Here is a 16,049-nt window from a genome sequence, read left to right as displayed (position 1 = left end):
GATTTATGTAAAAAAAAAAACAGAGACTTTTAATTAGTTTGATCTATAACAGATTTTCATTGTGATTAAGTCACTAATACAAGTATGATATATTCATGCCAGCATTTGTTGTTTACAAAGAGTCCTACACAACTTCAATTTAAATACAATCAAAAGTCAAGAACACCCTGGACCCAAAGCCAAAGGTGCACTTGAATAGGTCTATAGATTTGGTAGATTGATTTTTAAAATGAATAACTTTATTTCTGAATTTTAAATTGTTTTTTTTTTAAACTGTACGTGTAAGATAAATAATTGCTCTATCTAATAAGCATTAACCAGTTGACATTATTGAGGTCAAACAAATGACAAAAAAATAGTCTGAATCCAGATTTTCCGCATACCTGTCACTGTCAGGTAACCTGAGGATTCCCAAAAACCGAAGTGGTTCGTCTGAAAAAGGTGGAATTTACAGAATAGGTGATGGGTAACAAGTCTGTGGATGGAACAAACATCCTCACCTTCAAACTGGTAAAGTTCAACTTCTACAACAGTCAAGACATGCAGTGCGAAGAACGTCTGTTATCCAATGTATGCAATCAGGGAACCAGTTCAGGTAAGACCTTGAACTTGAAGATGCAGTTCTAGCTAAATCAGAATGAAAACTTGTCGGTACGACAGTATCCTGTTGAGTGTTGTTGAAATGATTTCAATATATATGGTCCTATATGGTAAACATTTAGTTAAAACAAGTGTGAGAGCATTATTTACGTTTAAAGAGGGACTGGGTGTTATGTTTTTTTCTTTTTTTTTTTCTTTTTTTTTTGGGGGGGGGGGAGGGGATAAGGGTTGGTCACTAAGTGTGAAGTTTGTGGTAAGGAAGGGTGCTTTCATGGAAAAAAAACTTTATTTTTGGCCGATCAATGCATTTGAATGGGGACACATAGTTGGAACTCCCCCCCCCCCCTTATGTCCTGGGTTGGGAACCCCCTTTTCAAAATGGCTGGATCCGCCCCTGCTGCTTGTATATCTTAACTTTATGTTTTACTTGATATTCCCGATTTAGTATACACATTTATGATATAATTGGTTTACAGCTTTTAAAATAATATTTCTTGACGATCTCTGCCAATTTAAGTGTTTGAATTTTATTTGAAAAATACTGAGCACGCAAAATAAGCATTTGAAAATCATTATGCACATAAATTTAAATTAGCAGAAAACATTGCACGAGGCCCCAGTCTTGTAAAATTAAATTAAATTTAAATTAAAAAGTTAACACGTTGAAAGTAAAATAAAAACACAGGGATCACGTTGCACAAAATAACCCTTTACCACCCTCTGTGAAAGGTATAGATAAGGGACCTACATCCTGCATTCTATTAGTTGTTATGTATTTTTCACTCTGCCTTTTTTGTATTAAAATTGAGAATGGAAATGAGGAATGTGTAAAAAAAGACAGCAACCCTACCAGAAGAGTGTACTGTAACTAGTGAACTGTCTAGTTCATTTTAGTTTATCCTGCCCTTTTTTACGGTCCTACCAAAAACCGCCCTCCAGCGCCTGGAAAAGAAAAAGCGCCCCGAGAAGGAAAAATAACGTCTGGAGAAGAAAATTAGCGCCCCGGAGAAAAAAATATTAATAGTTTATAACAATATTTTTTTTCCTTAAAAAAAATAACTAATCATTGCTTGTTTTGTCCTTTATATAAAAGGGGATATGTACGATGCTACATCTAAAGTGTTGTTGTATATTTACATTTTAGATTTCAAAATTGTATATAAGTAAATAAATATAAATAAGAGTATATAGAAGAATCATGAAAGACATTGTCCTCGATCAAAATGTATATTTTATAACTAAAAATAATCGGTGCCTGAGGTCTATATTTTTGCAACTGCATGGTGACCACTTTTTTATACCGATGCTGAAATAGATTTATTATATCTTTTTATAAACATGATAAAACTAAAACTGTTTCAATGGCTATGGTTTAACTACGGTACATGTATAGTACTGCTTTTTTTGCTGATTTATTAAGTGATTTATTCAATCTTTTAATTTTGATTAAATTAATTTTTATCTGTGAAATTTCAGTTGTCTTAATATAATATTTTTCATTTTGATATCGTTTTTGAAAAACATGTCTTTTGATGTCTTACATGTTATAAATCTTCCGCATAAACTGTGATACATTAGTATCAGTCTTTCGAAATAGTATTCATATATATACTTATTATTGTTAAAATTGAAATATTCATACTTGTTTTGATGCTTTATTACAAATGTCTATTATCTGAATTTGCAAATTACTTGTCTAAAATAAAAAAAATACAATGTCCATAACTTAACAAAGTTGTCTCATGCCAATGAAATATCAATATATTTTGCCGGGCGCTTTTTCTGTTCCCCGGGCGCTATATTTTCTTCTCCTGGAGCTTTTTCTTTTCCCCGGGCGCTTTTTCTTCACCCAGGCGCTCCCGGGCGCATTTTAGTTGGACACCTTTTTTACATACATATAAATAGATCTTAAAAGTCATCCTTCCTTTTTTTTCGGCAAAGTGTCTCATCCCCTATTTTAATTCTCCAAACTCCTGTCCTGGCCTTTTTCAAATTTCATCTTGATTTTTTTATATTATAGTCTAGTTACATAATGTTATTATTACTAAAACCGGTTTAAACCTCAATCTTTATCCAAAACTTCATATTGTATATGTTCCAGACCATATGAGTATTTGGACCGTACACCTAAATTCGTGTGGTGGGACCATATGTGTACGGTCAGACCAATATATATGAGTATACTCATACAGTCTAGTTGGGAATAACTGGCCCCTTTATGTATTTCGACCATAGGGGTTAATTTTAGACAAACATGTATAAAAATCTGTTATATATATATATATATATATATACCTATATAAACATAAAAATTATGAAAATTAGATGAATGGAGTGAAAAATAAATTATCATATCACCAACCCTAATAATCTGGAAACAACTATTATTAGAGTAACAAAGCTACCTTATTTATTCTTTGCACTAGCTTTTGACACATTTTTAATATATTTTTTTCTATGTGTTTTCAAGGGATTTTTTTTATAGTTTTTGTCCAGTGTCTGTGATGTTTTTGTAGAAAAGTTCCTGTACATCTTCTAAAATATTTTCTTCCAACATTATGTTTATTCTGATAACTTCAATTTCAGCCAGCATAATTCAATATCATGTATTAACTGACATGCTAAATGCACAGGAGCTTAACAAAATAAAGCTGTGATTTATAATGATACTGTTCCACAACATTTTAGGGTCAGACAAATTTAATGCTTGATTGGGAGCAATTATTTGTGGTCACTTAAACTGAAGAAATGTATTGCTTTTAATTGATTGACCATGTGCAGCTGGTGAGCACATAATCAGCTGATTTACTAAAACAACATTGATTACCTTGAATATTATTATGGATAGAGATAAATTTTTAACAGCAATAAGGTTCAGCAAAGTAAGATCTACAATTAGATCAACATGACCGGAGTTATAGTCTATTTAAATAATTTTTTGGTAAATTTTTGTAATCTGAAACTTCTGGTCCAAATACATGAAATACAATATAATATATGTATACAATACATGTATGGAATCAAAGGAGTAGGGGCAATTAAGGTCATTTTTTTTTTCGATTGAATTTTGCCTATTATCTTGAAAACTAAAATAGATAGAGAGAAACTTTAAAATGCAAAAATGATCAGAAAAAATACTCTTTTGTGTTTGGATCAAGAGCTTAATAAGATCATGAAGATAGAGAGAAACTAAACAGACGTCATTGATCAGCAATATATTTACGATACCATTTTTTTTTTATTAAAGATCTATTAAAAAACATACATATATATATATATATATATATATATATTGTAAGATAATTTAAATCATCAAGAGAAGGTATGCACATGTATATATACAACTCCTCTAAATTTACACTGTATCGGTTATAAAAAAGTTAAAGGATAAAATCATGCATTCTTGATATCAATAAATTGAATGTTCAATGTTGACAAATCATAATATTTGATCTGTCAACCTATAAATATTTAGGTTACACTGAGCAGGAAAAGGAAAAGAGAAATAAAATAATATTAGGAAATTTGCAAAATTGATATAAAAATGAGCGAAAGTTGTATAAATAAACGTACAACTATCCTAAGACCATCATAAGACACCTCTCGTGTAGTCTTAACTTTATGACCAATGTAAAGAGATGTCCTAATTTAGGACCGCTTTGTGAAACCCACTTAGGACTAAGATATGTTGTAAGACCATCCTAAGACAGCTTGGGGAAACTGGCCCCTGCACTTTATCATGTTTATCGGAGGCGCTAGACCACTTGACCACCTGGGCTTCACAAAAAAAAGCTTTTGTAGGCCGGGTCCCTGTGTTACCTTTTCTCCACAGTTTTTATTTAACATTGTAATACAGTACATGATATATATAAGGCATGAACATGGGATATATATTTGTACGATCTGTAAGTTAAATGGGTTTTGTTAAAATATACTTTTTCACTTTTTGGGTCTTTTGGAAAATGTTGTTTGTGCTGTATTTAGACCCTTCTACAACGAAATTTGTTTCACATTGCATACATGTAAAAATTGCGGTTTTTATCCAAAACAATCATAGGTTTGAACGTAGTTTTCAATTAATATTTGTATATACATGTACATGTATTGTATTGTATATATGTCAAAATATTTACTTCAAACTATCCTGAATCAGTTATTTCAAGACAGGATTACATTTGTATATAGTCATAATTACATTTGTATATATATATATATATATATATATATAGTCATCTCGTCTAAACATCAACCCAACAATGTTAGATCTGTAAATTTGCTTTCGCAAATTTTTGGTTCTTCCCTCGCCGGGATTCGAACCCATGCTACTGTGATATCGTGACACCAAATCGCCTGCACTGCAGCCGTCCCGCTAGACCACACGACCACCTGGGCTCTCAAATAAAGAGCTTTCGCTGGCCGTGTGTTACCTTTCTTCGTCAGTTTTAATCTAGCGGCGTACTACAGTACATGATATATAAGGCATGAAGATGTTATTGTTACAGATCAGCTAAATAGCTAAATAGTCATAATATGCATTAATTAGGGAATGATGAGTTACTGTTAAACTTCAAACCCACTGTTGTTGAACTTTTAAAGAAATATTTTATAGAGAATTGTTGACATTATCTTTTAATTTTATATTACTGTAACTAAACTTCAAAGTGAAATTAATTAACTTGCCATTTTCTTCTTTGTACTGTTTTCTTCCACTGCATGGTTCTTCACAAAATTACCACAAAACAATATTGTAATAAATTGAAGAGTTGTAAGAGTAGCTAGCACAACTATGTGTGATTTTCAACATACATTTATGTTGCTCTTCACATTTTATGATGTCCAAGTAATGAGGTTATGACATCAATATAAATCCATATAGTAACCAATGAGATAAAAGAGAAATTCATTTAATGTCTTCCTAAAATCTTTGGATAAAAACAGGTCACATTTACTTGTAGTTGTACATGTTGGGTGTATTGTACTTAAATATAAAAACACAAGTAAATGTTATACATATATATTATACTCACCACATTCAATGGACTTAATTAAGTATAATGGGAATAGATCTATTAATGTAAATAAAAGTGAAATAATTAGAGAAGGATTAGAATACACAATATTGTATATGTGCACAATGACATGCATACAGGGATAGAATTTTGAAAAATTTATTGTAAGTAATAATTTCATACTTAATGCCAATAATTGTTTATTTTTTTGTACTGTGTATGGTCTCCTTAAAGTTATATTTTGAGGAGGATTAAGGGGGGTGGGGCTAATGGGCCCGGGCACCCCTTTTGATAAAATTTTGTTTTAATTTATTAAGGGATCAAATCATTACAATGTAGTGATTTTTTGAGCGGGTCCTTTTTAAAAAAATTCTTGATCCGCCACAGACATACAGAAATTAAGTATGTTTTATAATTCTAAGAAATTCTATGATAGATATATCAATTAAAAATTATTTATATTGATTTATATTAAAGCATTAGTGATAAATTTAATAATCTGTCACCTAAGGATTTTATGTCATACCTTTGGGCATTATGCTTTTTGATGAGTCATGAGTATGCATCTGTTCCTATCTGTCTGTCTGGCTTCAAGTTTAAGTTTTTGAGGAAGTTGAAGTCCAATAAACTTGAAACTAGGACCATTATTACTGTTCCCTATGATATGATCTTTCTTATTTTATTATCCAATTAGTTTTTTGCCCACAATTTCATGGTCCACTTAACATACAAAAATGATAGTGCTAGTGGGTCATCTGTTCACTAAGGACACATTATTGTTATTGATTTAAATGCAAAGTATTCAGAATTAGTTTCTGAATTTCACCAGTTGATAATTGCCTACAATATAAAATTTAAGAATGTTGTACAAGTATGCCATTGTATGCCATTTGAAAGTATATTTGACTTGGATGAGAGTTTAGATGGGGTTTACAAAATAGGGAATTAGAGGCAAAATGTACAGAATAAAGGGGGGAAAAAGGAAAAAGAAGGAAAACTAAAACTTAATAAATATTTAAGGAATGACTGTAATTTTGCAGTGTGCACCACTTCTTTTATGTTAATTATTTTGAATAGACAGAAAAAATATTACAGTCATTTCTTATAATTTAATTCTAAATTCCATTTTAAACGATAGATTATCCATTAAAAAACGTTGATGAAATCTCAGTCACATGATGACTGAACTATGTCTAATGGGCTGATAACAAAATAATGTTAGCCTATCAGAAGATGCGTTACATCCAAAATTTAATAATTACAGAATAACAAGGTGCTGAAATGAAATATAAAAAATAGAGATTTAAAAAAATAATTTAAAGAATAAAGATACATGTATACAGAACCCCTATCTAGACCTTAATAAATCAAGCCATATAAACTCATACATGACAAATACTCTGATAATTGTGTTTAGGTCAGACAGGAGTTTGTCTGCAAAAGAAGAAAAACTGAGAAAGACATGATTCATACATAAAATACAAAATTTAAAACCTCAAATCAAAAAATTATAGACAGTCAGGGGCGTTACTTAAACAAGTAGTTTTTTTTGAGTTACTTAAAAATATATAAGTAATTTTTGTTTTTAAAAATGATAAAATTACTTAATAGAGTTCTTTTAAATTCTAAAAGAATCATAGATTAAATGTAGTTTGAATGAGTTTTTTAATCATTTTATATCTGCACTCTATCATGAAATAAAGATTTTATTAGATAAATTTAAGAGTATGGAGATAAAGGTTTAAGTTAAAAATCATGACAAAAATATTACTTGAATAAGTTATTTTATATATTTCTGAAAAAAATAAACACTTATTGAAGGAACACATGTAGTTGATTTGGGTTAGCAGTTATAAATAACTTGAAATCTTACAATTAATTCACAAGTATGTTTCTATTTATATCAGTCTATCTTCAAGTTTTAGGAGGAAAATGATAATTTTATAGTCCCTAGAGACCAATCTTTAACCCAGAAGCATCCTAATGAAAGATAAGGTATAAGTGCATCAGTAATTTAATTAGTGTTACATTTCATGGGGAAAATAACCAGATGACTGTGAAAACTTGTTAAAGCTAGTAAAATCTGCATTATTCATGGACACCTATAAAAATAATATTTAGAAAAGTTACCTATCATGCCTATATAAGACTATTAAAATAATATTTAAAATAGCCTTGTTTTCAACATATCTTATATAGGATTAGGTAATTTCAAATGTAACTTGTTTAAATAACTTAATTGTTTTTTTTTCTGTTTGTCAACAGTTTTATTTTCTATAAGCTCAGCTGACCTTAGAGCCATATGTGAGCTTTTGCCATCCCTTGAAATTAATTGTTGAATCATCCATTGTCTGGTGTACACTTTTTCATAGATCTTCTCTTTTAAAACTACTGAATTAATTAATTTTAACCAAACTTAGGCTAAATGATCCTTAGGGTATCTAGTATATGTTTTGTAATTTTTATACGACCGCAAAAATTTTTTGGTCGTTATATAATTGGTATCACATTGGCGTCGTCGTCGTGGGCAGACATTTGGTTTTCGCACTCTAACTTTAGTAAAAGTAAATAGCAATCTATGAATTTAAACACAAGGTTTATGACCATAAAAGGAAGGTTGGGATTGATTTTGGGTGTTTTGGTTCCAATTGACAGTTTAGGAATTAGGGGCCTAAAAGGCCCAAATAAGCATTTCTCTTGGTTTTTGCACAATAACTTTAGTATTAGTCAACAGAAATCTATGAAATTTTAACATAAGGTCTATGACCACAAAAGGAAGATTAAGATCGATTTTGGGAGTTTAGGTCCTAACAGTTTAGGAATTAGGGGCCAAAAGCAGGTCCCAAATAAGCATTTTTTTTGGTTTTTGCACAATAACTTTAGTATAAGTTAATAGAAGTCTATGAAATTTTAACACAAGGTTAATGACCACAAATGGAAGGTTTGGATTGATTTTGGGAGTCTTGGTCCCAACGAATTAGGGGCCAAAAGGGTCCAAGTTCATTGTTTGATTTCATCAAAACATGAATTATTGGGGTTCTTTGATATGCCAACTCTAACCGTGTATTCAGATTCTTAAATTTTGGTCCTGTTTTCAAATTGGTCTACATTAAGGTCCAAAAGATCCAAAATCAAACTTTGCTTGATTTTAACAAAAATTGAATTCTTGGGGTTCTTTGGTCTGTTGAATCTAAACATGTACTTAGATTTTTGATTATGGGCCCAGTTTTTAAGTTGGTCCAAATCGGGGTCCAAAATTATTATATTAAGTATTATGCAATAGCAAGAAATTTTCAATTGCACAGTATTCAGCAATAGCAAGAAATTAATCTTCAATTGCACAGTATTTTGCAATAGCAAGAAATTTTTGATTGTACAGTATTGCGCAATAGGAAGATTTCTTCAATTGCACAGTATTGTGCAATAGCAAGAAATCTTCAATTGCACAGTATTGTGCAATAGCAAGAAATATCTAATTGCACAATATTTCGCAATAGCAAGAAATTTTCAATTGCACAGTTTTGCGTAATAGCAAGAAATATTTAATTGCACAGTATTGTCCGGTTTTCAAATTGGTCTTCATTAAGGTCCAAATTAAAGGGTCCAAAATTAAACTTTGTTTGATTTCAACAAAAAATGAATATATGGGGTTCTTTAATATGCTGAATCTAACCATGTATTTAGATTTTTAATATTTGAGCCCAGTTATCAAATTGGTCCACATTGAGGTCTAAAGGTTCTAAAATTGAACATTATTTGATTTCATCAAAAATTGAATGCTTGGGGTTTTATATATGATATGCTGAATCTAACCATGTATTTAGATTTTTGATATTCATGATATTGGACCATAATTGGTAAATGTCCAATTTAAAATTTTTAAGTTTTTATGTTTAAGTTCTTATCATGCTTATAGACCACATTCATTCTGTGTCAGAAACCTATGTTGTGTCAACTATTTAATCACAATCCAAATTCAGAGCTGTATCAAGCCTAAATGTTGTGTCCATACTTGCCCCAACTGTTCAGGGTTGGACCTCTGCAGTCATATAAAGCTGCGCCCTGCGGAGCATCTGGTTAGCTCATGGCGGCCCGAAAGGCCCTATGTGATCTTACGCCATCACATCGTAAACTATTTTAAAAATCTTCTCCTCTGAAACTACTGGGCCAAATACCTTCAAACTTTAACTAAATGTTCCTTAGGGTATCTTGTTTTTTGTTATTATTATAGATAGATATAAACTGTTACAAAATAAATAAAGCAGCAATAATGTTTGCCAAAGTAAGATCTACAAAAAAGTTAATGTGACCAAAATTGTTAATTGACCTCTTAACAAGTTCTTGCCTTTTTAAGTCAATTTTACACAACATGCACAATGTGTTGATCAAGTTTGCTATAACATTTAAAAATCTTTTCCTCTAAAATACAGGTAAGCGATTCAGGCTCTTGAGAGCCTCTTGTTATCTTGTCCTTTAATTAAGAAACACTGCATAGTTTGTTAAACAAACTCTTATCGGGGCCTTTTATAGCTGACTATGCGGTATGGGCTTTGCTCATTGTTGAAGGCCGTACTGTGACCTATAGTTGTTAATGTTTGTGTCATTTTGGTCTTTTGTGGATAGTTGTCTCATTGGCAATCATACCACATCTTCTTTTTTATATTTAATATTTTAAGATTAATCTGCCTTAAAAATTAAGACTAATCTTGACAACCCTTGGCTATTTGAAGTTATTGCCCCTGAAAAAGCAAGTTCCCACAAATTTTACATGCTATATATATGTTTTTGTTAACAATGATTGTCATATTGAAAACAATTATAGATATCTTAAAGATAAATTTAAAACAGCAAAACAGTAGTGTGGATCCTTATATGAGTTATTGCCCTTGAAAGACAAAATTTTAGCAGATTTTCAAGTTTCATGCAGAAAATATGATAGATGTAGAGACACTTTATTTATGTTCAGCTAAGTTAAAGATCTGCGAATTAGCTTACATTATGACCAAAATAGTTAATTGATCCTTTATCAGTGTTTATAGCATTTTTTGTCCTTTAGAAATTATTTTCCCAAAAAATGTCTGTAATGATGACGATAGATAGAAAGACATTTATTTTTAGCTCACCTGGCCCTAAGGGCCAAGTGAGCTTTTCTCATCATTTGCCGTCTGGTTATTATCTTGAATATTATTATAGATAGAGAGAAACTGTAAACAGCAATAAATGTTCAGCACAGTAAGATTTACAAATAAGCCAACATGACTGAAATGGTCAGTTGACCCCTTTAGGAGTTATTGTCCTTTATAGTCAATTTGTTTATCAAGTCAAAATTTATCTGCCCTGAAATTTTCAGATTGATAGGACAACCGGTTATTAGGTTTGCTGTCCCTAAATTGGTCATTTTAAGGAAATTGTGCCGTTTTTATACGCCCGTCAAAATTTTGACAGGACGTATTATGGTATACAAATCTCCGGTGTCCGTCCGTCTGTTCGTCAGTCCGTCTGTCTGGCGTAAACATGTCGCACCGTAACTTGAGAACGACTTATCCAAATTTCATGAAACTTAAGATAGTTGTTTCTTATGATGGTCAAATGATCTGTATACTTTTTGGTGAAAATAAGATTAAAACTTTTTGAGTTACGGCACTTTGTAACTAAAACCGGGGTGTGTTTTTTTCACATGTCGCACCGTATCTCAAAAACGATTCTTGATTATGGCTTAACACTTCTTAGTTATATTAATCTTAATATCTGTATACTTTTTGGTGATGATTCAAAATTTTATTTTTGAGTTATTGAGTATTTTGTAAAAAAGGGGGAGAGGTTTTTTACATGTCGCACCATATCTCAAAAACGATTTATGATTATTGCTTAAAACTTTACACATGTCTTTGTTACATTAATCTTAAGATCTGTACACTTTTTGGTGATGATTCAAAATTTCATTTTTGAGTTATTGAGTATTTTGTAAATAAGGGGGAGGTTTTTTTACATGTTGTGCTGTATCTCAAAAACAATTTATAATTATTGCTTAAAACTTTACACACTTCTTTGTTATATTAATCTAAAGATCTGTATACTTTTTGGTGATGCTTTAAAACTTTATTTTGGAGTTATTGAGTATTTTGTTAAACAGGGGAGGTTTTTTTTTTACATGTCGCGCCGTATCTCAAAAATAATTTATGATTATTGCTTAAAACTTTACACACTTCTTTGTTATATTAATCTAAAGATCTGTATACTTTTTTGTTTTGATTAAAAATTTTATTTTAGTGATATTTAGTTTTTTGTAAAAAAAAAACAGGGTTGGGGGTTTCACATGTCCCGCCATGTCTCAAAAACAATATATGGTTATTGCTTAAAACTTTCTCAGAAACTATTTATGATTATTGCATAAAACTTCCACACAAGACGTCAGGCGTATCATGCGCTCATGGCGCAGCTGTTTATTTGTTATTATTTTGAATATTAATATAGATAAAGATAAACTGTAAACAGCAATAGTGTACAGCAAAGTAAGACCTTAAAATTAGTCAACATGACCATAATGATCAATTGACCCCCTAAGGAGTTATTGTCTTCTAAAGTCAATTTTTATAATAGTTTTCATAAAATTAGTAAATTTTTACTAACATTTGAAGAATCTATTTTGATATACGATTCCAGTATTTGCTGAATACTGTTTGAAGTTTTCTGCTTAAGAATTCGATTGATTACTTGTAATGAATGATATATTATATCTATTTTCAACTTTGTTCTTTTTCTAGACATTAATTCATAGAAATAGATCCAAGATCCTCCTATTTAGTTGAAAATCATAACTCTATCCTAATTACATAGACAGAATTTCATAGAAATTAATCTAATATCTATATCCATTAGTGCAAATCACAATTTAAATGATGTGCCTTCAAGCAGTTCATGTGTAAAAAAAATACTATAAAGATGATTCTGTGGATTCATTTATTTTTGTGGGTATCAATTTTCGTAGATTAAAGAGATTTTGTATATTTCACGGATATTTGTTTTTTGGTTTTGTCAAAGTCTGTATACAACCTGATGGCACATTTGTAATTCATTTAACATTTAGAATTATGGTTCATCTGTTTCAATGAAAACTAAGAAATTTTTTTTCAGATTGACATATCCATAGAACATCCAGTTAGCCTAGACAAATAGGAAGAGAAAGGTCTCTGATTCAGTTCTCTTTGAAGTTCAAGGTCTTTTTTAATCTAAATTATAATGGGAAGATGTGAAAGGTAAGTTTTAAAGTTTGTAAGTGTTCAAAAAAATGTTATTTCTAACAAAATGTGCTGTTTCACAAATAAAATACTCTGTCTCTTAGACACTTATGTAGCAATAAGGCCACTATATTGGTGTATGAAATGATTGTAAGCTGTATTTGCCTGACTGGTTAAACTGACCATGCCGTCATTTTCATGGATCTAGTTTATGTATTATTATTGAAAAAAACATCAAACTTTCAATCATAAGTAAATCAGGCTTGGTAGTTGTTTATTTCTGTGTCATTTTGGTTCTTGAGGAGAGTTGTCTCATTGGCAATTATACAACATCTTCTTTTTTATATGACAATTTGAATGTTGCATTTTATATATATATATATACGTATATTGCAATCACACATTAGCTGGCAAATTGTTTATTAACATCCATAGATATAGGAAGATGGGATGTTCATGAATAACTACATTTGTGCAATTAAGGGACATGCTAAGGACGACCTTTAAATGCCCCCGCAGTAATTTTACCCTTGACCTTCTGTATGTACGTCCTTCCATACCTCCCAAAGTTGGTTACTGGTCTTTAAATTCAGTTTGCCTCAACCAAATGTTATGATACTGATACATAATGCTTATACCAAAAAACACATATCTAGTTTGAATTTGGTGGTGTCATGTACTTGAACCGTTTTAGAGTTATGCTCCTTTACAAACAAACAAAAATGCTGAAACTTTATTTCAATTTTCTCACTTTAGTTAGTCTCTAAACCAAATGCTATGACACTAATATACAGCAATGCTTATTACCACAAAATACAGATCAAGTATGAATTAAGGGGGTGGCGTCACTTAACTGTTCTGCAGTTATGTCCCTTAACAAATGAAAAAAGATAGTTTCTGTTCTCTAACTTTAGTCTGCCTCAACTAAATGCAATGCCAATGAAACTTATAAACAATGCTTGTTACCACATAATACAGATCAAGTTTGAATTTTAAGGGGGTCACTTTAACTGTTCTAGAACTATGACCCTTCACAAATTGAATGATTGCTGTAATTTTCATTTCAATTCACTAACTTTAGCTTGCCTCAACCAAATGCTATGATATTGTATACAATACTTATCACCACAAAATACAGATCAAGTTTGACTTTAAAGGTTGTCACTAAATTTTCTAGAGTTATGCGCCTTTGAAAATGGAAAATTACTGAATTTTTGTTTCCGTTCTCTAAATTAAGTTTGCATTAATCACATTTTATGGAACTTGTACACAATACCTATTACCACTAAATCAGATTAAGTGTTTTTGGTGGAGTCACTTTTACCGTTCTTCAGTTATGTCCTTTTATAACTTTATATGATATACAAGCAGGGGCATCATCTGTGGTGATCCATTGATACATTCCCTATTTAATTTTTTGTTAAACATCTTATTTTGATTTTTTTTGGTGTCGGAGCCGATGAATGCCACATTTGTTTGTAGGTTAAAACATGAAGAATCGGTAAAGTAACACACATATATATATATCAAAAAATTAAAACACCAGATTAGAAAAAAAAGATTCAGTATGATTGCTTAGGAAACAACCGCCATAATAAGAAACAAAATTTAAATATCATTAGTGCGGTAAGTCTTCAATTATTGAACAAAACAAATGACATACACTGTAAGCCATGAAAGACATGTGATAACAAATTCATCTATTATCATGATTATAAGACAGAACAAAATATGCTGGGAAAAAAATCATGAATAATATGCCTGAAGGACTTTAAAATATTGAACTTGAATTGACTTTTCTTTGTAGGATGCATAGAAATCTTTGGAGGACAAATTGGCGTGAGTCTAAAAAGACACAGATTTGAAGATAAACGAGAGAAAAAGACTACAAACATAGTTTAAAGGACTGCAGACTTCCTGATATCTTTCAAACTGTTTTTTTGGTATAAATGTAATAATGCAATATCATCTTATTTGTATATATAGGTATACATCCTGTAAATCTTGTTGATGCCTTTTAGCTCCGTAAATGCAACCACTATTTAGTAACATTGTTGTGATTGTAGTTCTATATGTGAGCATATTAGTTAACTAGACTGTAGTAATTGTATATATACATTCATTATTATATACCATACTTATCATCAATCTTAGTCTTTTTAATTCAGAACTAATTTATAAAACATGTTATTCTAATCAGACTAACCTATTATATGCACTTTGTCAAATATAGCAAATATGCTGCAAATGTGGTGCAATAGAGAGCAACCTTTATATTTCTTAGAAAATACTTTTTTTCTGAACTGTAATGAAAAGTATGGTAATATAATTAAAATACTTTTTTTGTAAGTGAGACATATTTTTTATGAATCATAATATTTTAACAAATGTTAGAAACAAATTTGCATAAAAACTTTCTTATGTATCAAAATTCTGTGTTGTATAAAAATCTTAAAGATTTTGTTTTTTCAGGATATTTCCCAATATGTTTAAGAAATCAAAATGCTAAATTTTGGCTTGTAGATTTTATTTCGGGATTTTTCCCGAAATGGGTAAAACAAATCTATGCACCAAAATAAATAAAGTGTGTGCCTGATATTAGATTTATATTTTCGGGATTTTTCCCGAAATGTGAAAAGAAATTATTAGTCATGAGATCTAGGATATACATTGAATTTTCGGGATAAATCCCGAAAATATTTGCAGACATCTGTGTGATACATTTTGTACTTAGTTTATATTTTTGGGATTTTTCCCGAAATGTGAAAAGAAATTATTAGTCATGAGATCGAGCATATACATTGAACTTTTCGGGATAAATCCCGAAATTATGTGCAGACATCTGTGTTATACATTTTGTACTTAGTTTATTTTTGTCGGGATATTTTCCGAAATGTGTTTCAGATTTTTTTTTTAAACGCTTTGCCAACATATATGTCTTAAAATTTAATGTTAAAAATGAGTTCGGGACATTTCCCGAATAAAAAGTTGTCATATACATTTTTTTACCACAAATATTTCAATACTTTCATATATTTAGGGAAATTTCCCGAACATTTAATGTAAGTTTTATCAAATATTAGAATAAAAACATGGAATATTGTAAAATTTGTGTATTTCTTTATGAAATCTGCATTCATTTATAGTAAACATTGAAAAAGATTATAAAAAGGAATAAAATGGATTTTACTCTTTTAAAATA

At 30.4% G+C, this 16,049-nt stretch overlaps 1 protein-coding gene and 2 long non-coding RNA genes across 3 annotated transcripts in view; 2 read left to right on the top strand and 1 right to left on the bottom strand.

Annotated features, from left to right (window-relative positions):
* The window catches only part of LOC139482723 (uncharacterized), a 13,250-nt gene extending 12,533 nt beyond the window's left edge, over positions 1-717 (bottom strand). The window contains exon 1 of the long non-coding RNA XR_011654929.1: positions 501-717. This is a non-coding gene — a long non-coding RNA (uncharacterized lncRNA). The remainder of the gene's footprint in view (positions 1-500) is intronic.
* Positions 1-16,049, top strand: part of LOC139483478 (uncharacterized) — a 766,788-nt gene that overhangs the window by 483,154 nt on the left and 267,585 nt on the right. The gene's annotated exons all lie outside the window — the stretch shown is intronic.
* Positions 599-16,049, top strand: LOC139482721 (uncharacterized). Its single transcript, XR_011654928.1, has 3 exons — positions 599-710; positions 12,744-12,865; positions 14,655-16,049. It is a non-coding gene; the product is annotated as an uncharacterized lncRNA (long non-coding RNA).

Source organism: Mytilus edulis, chromosome 7 (assembly GCF_963676685.1).
Source record: "Mytilus edulis chromosome 7, xbMytEdul2.2, whole genome shotgun sequence".
Lineage (NCBI taxonomy): Eukaryota > Metazoa > Mollusca > Bivalvia > Mytilida > Mytilidae > Mytilus > Mytilus edulis.
This window is presented reverse-complemented; position numbering and strand designations above follow the sequence as displayed.